The sequence below is a fragment of the Pteropus alecto genome, unplaced genomic scaffold (genome assembly GCF_000325575.1).
Source record: "Pteropus alecto unplaced genomic scaffold, ASM32557v1 scaffold28, whole genome shotgun sequence".
Lineage (NCBI taxonomy): Eukaryota > Metazoa > Chordata > Mammalia > Chiroptera > Pteropodidae > Pteropus > Pteropus alecto.
In genome coordinates, this window is record NW_006441063.1 from 3,586,927 (window position 1) to 3,590,934 (window position 4,008).

General features: G+C 39.2%; 1 pseudogene; it reads right to left on the reverse strand.

Annotated features, from left to right (window-relative positions):
- Positions 1-1,949: 1,949 nt before the first annotated feature.
- Positions 1,950-2,273, reverse strand: LOC102891156 (annotated as a pseudogene).
- Between the last annotated feature and the right edge of the window lie 1,735 nt (positions 2,274-4,008).

Below are 4,008 nucleotides of genomic sequence, written 5' to 3' on the forward strand. Positions count from 1 at the left end.
AGCTCATGTCAGTTTTCTACCACTGGATTGATTCATTATCGTGGCCTCTTATCAGACATGGCAAGCCATGGGGTTGCCACCTCCTATGTATTAGAAGACTCTTCCCAGATGTTAATAGGGAACTCCTGGAATATTTGGTCTCCTGTTATCTCTCTGCCCTCATCTCCTACAGTGCTCCAGAGAGGTTGACCTTGTTCTTCATCAAAAAACCACACTATGTCTCAAGAACTTTCTACTTGCTATTCCCTTTGCAAGGCATGTTCTTCTCTTTAGAAACCACACGAATAACTCTTATCTCTTTCAAATGTTTAGTTAAATGTTATCAGAGAAGCCTTCTCCGAGGTTACTTAAAATTGTAACACATCTCCATTCCACGTACACATATACACTTCTACTTCCTTTTCTGCTCTATTTCTCTCTGAAGTATTTATAAACTTCAGTACCAGTTAGCTACTTCTGCCTAACAAAACACCTCAAACTTTGTGGCTTAAAACGATCACCATTTTATCTAGTTCATGATACAGTGGCTAGCCTGGGCAGTTCTTCTGACCTGGACTGACTCAACTAATCTCTTCTAGGTTTGCCCATGCATCTCTGGTCAGCTGGCAGGTAAGTGATGGCTGAATGATTCAGAATGGCCTCATTTACATTAGTGGTTGGTAGTCTGAGGGATCTCTGTTCTCTACCATGTAGCTTTATCATCTTACAGCTTTATCATCTTCCTTGGATTTGTTCACATAGTGGTCTCAGGGTTCCAGGAGCAGTAAGGAGTAAGCTCCAGTGAGCTATACTTTTCAAACCTTGCTTGTGTTTGTGTCTTATTTGCTAAAGTCCTATTAGCCAAAGCAAGTCACATGGCCAGGCTAGACTTAAGGGATTGAAAAATGGACTCCAGTTCTTGGTAAGAAGTGCTACAAAGGCATATTTCAAAGTAACATGATAAAAGGGTATACAAACAGGGATGGGAAGAATTTGTGGTCATACTTACAAATCTACCACATTTTTTAATGTATCATGTAATTTTCTTATTTATTTTGCTTATTGTATAATGACTCTCCATCCATTTGTGAATCTCTGCCACAGGAATAACGCTGGGTGGAGGAGATTCGTGTGGAGGAATTAGTTTCACTTTTTTTGCTCACACTGAAGAAAAGACGTCTATTCATGTGAGAAGCTTTCTTTCCACTCAGCCCATCAATTGCCACATTTGTATGTTACTGCTTCTGTGCAGTCTTAACTGTTTTAATAGTACAATGTCTTAACTGCCCTAGTAATTGCACAGACTAAATCAAAGTCCCACATGAACAATTAAATGAATGCAAATCAACCTAATGGTCTCTCCTAGAGAGATCATTATTATGCAATGAAAATTTGCTCTAACTGACCTTATATATGCAAAGGAAATTTTAATTTTGATATACTGTCACATGGACATATTTTCAGTTCAATACAAATCTAGTTATAGTCTATCACTAAGGCTGAATCAGTCTATTTTCTAGTGTGCGTATGTGTGTGCTTAATATTGATATAGACAATGGGGTTTAATTTTTAGAACACCAGGTGTTCTATTCTGCTCACCACCCCAGATGCCAGCATTATTAGGATAAGTTTATTTTAAGGATGAGGACATGATGTTTTGCCCTCCTACATTTTTTATTCTTTTCTCTTCCCCAATCATTCTCTACCCTCCCACTTTCCCTATTGCCACCCCAGACTTTTTATTTTAAGATAATTATAAGGGCACAATGCTGTCATCGCTCTTTTTTCTGGCGCATATGAACTAATTAATTATGATTAAATACCATTTCCAGTACTGTCTGTTGCTTCATTCTGTGCCCCCCATTGTGCCCCTCACCACTGAGCCCCAGGAGGGAGTCTCAAGTAGATGATGGGAAAGATGCGACTTCTCCCCAGTGTCAACACAGGAACCCGTTTCTGAAAAGGCTTTATCACAGGCAGTGGGGAGGAAGAGCTCCGTCCTTCTTGACTGCTGCCTTCCTCGTGGCCACAAGGACATTGCTCAGCTCCTTCCGCTTCCTCTTGGTGTGGATGTGTGTCCCCACCTTTTTCTTGGTGATCTTCAGGGCCCACTTGTCCTTGGAGACCTTGAGCACCTCCATGGCGCACCGCTCGTAGAGCGCAAAGCTGCACACCTCTTGGATCATGCCCTGCATGAACTTGCTGTGCTTGGTGAGGCGCCCATGACGGTAGCTATGCCTCAGCTTGCCCACGTTCTTGGTCACCTTGTGACCCTTGTTAAGGCCCACAGTCATGGGTAGTGCAGAGCCATGGCTGCCTCTCTTTAATGGCTGCCACAGCAGAAGTTTGTCATCATTCTTTATTGACTCATTTGACCTCTCAAAGTAGAAGAAAGGAAGGAAAAAGGACAAAAGAAAAGAAGGAAAGAGAGGAAAGGAAAGGAGAGAGCTAGAATTAGTTGAACACTTGCTCTGTGCCAGGCATCAAAATCCTAGACTAGTTCTGTGAAGTAGATATTATTGTCACCCATCTTACAGCTAAGGAAACAAAGGCAGGAAGAGTTTAAGTAATGTACTAAAGGTCATAAAATTACTCAGTGGCATATCTGGCTTTGAACCAGGTCTGTGTGAACAAAAATTTTCTCAAACCTTAGCAAAGGTGGATTGAAGCAGAACTTTTTGAGGATGTTATTAACAACATCCCCTGGAAAATATTTACATTTCAGATAAAAATGTTTGAATACCTTCCTGATAAATGTTGTGAAGTTTAGAGCCCTGTCTCGGAAGTTAAATTTATGCTCATAATGCATTAACCACACAGCCAACCATCTTTCCTGTCTGTATGCTAGAAGCAGACCTTCTTTCTGTTACCTATTAACATGAGCATCTAACCACACTCTCACCTTATTAAAAATATTTTCTGCTGGCACTCTCATACATTGCTGGGAGAAGTATAAATATGCACAGCCACTTTTGAAAACTGGCAGTCTCTCCAAAAGCTATACTTATGCGAACCCTACAATGAATGCAGCAATTCTGCTCCTGGGTGTGTACTGAAGATAAATTAGTGCATGTTCCACCAAAAGACTTGTATGAGAAGGGTCATGACTGCATTAATTCTAATAGCCAAACACTGGAAGCAACTCTAATGTCCAACAAAAGGTAAGTAGACAATTGTGGTATATTCATAAAATAGAATACTACACAGCAACAAAAAGAAATGAACTACCACTACACACAAAAACATAAAGATGCTCACAGACTTTTTTTTTTTTTTTGGTAGAGCAAAAGAAACCATATAGTATGATTTCATTTATATAAAGTTCAAGAATAGGCAGAACTCATCAATGGTTACCTGGCTGAGATTGGGAAGAGGCATGAGGGAGCTTTCTGGAGTGGTAGGGATGTTGTGTACCCTGAACTGGATTGTGGTTACACAAGTGTAAAAATTCATCCAGCTTAAGATTGATGTATTTAACTGTATGTATGTTATACTTCAAAAATAATTTCTTTTTAATAATCCTATTCCAGAAAAGTTCTTTACCTTCACTTGCTACAAGTTTGAATAAAACCTTTGATACATACTGGCAATCAATTTGAGAAATAGCTTTAACTTGTGACTGGCTCAAATGTTACATGCTTTACATTCACTGAATAAAATTGTGCCCTTTTGCTCTTAATTATCTAGCCAGAGGGCAACATAATTCTTTATTGTTCTACTTAAATTCCACCTTCATCATTAGTATGTCTATGGCTTATGTTACATTTAGTTCTCAGATTAGTAGATTTCCATTCATTCATACATTGTTAACCAGATATTAATTTGTCTCATATGCCTTTGTTTCTCCCACAGTTCCTACCTCAGTGCAATGCTGATTAAGGGACTGAAGTATAGTTGTTGAATTAAACCGCAGCATGAGTTTCTTTATATATTTCACCCACATCTTATTTCTCCAAAGAGATAAACAATTTGGGACAAGTTTAGCATGCATAAATTTCTTCTTAAGCATTCCTTGCTCCAAGATTTCCT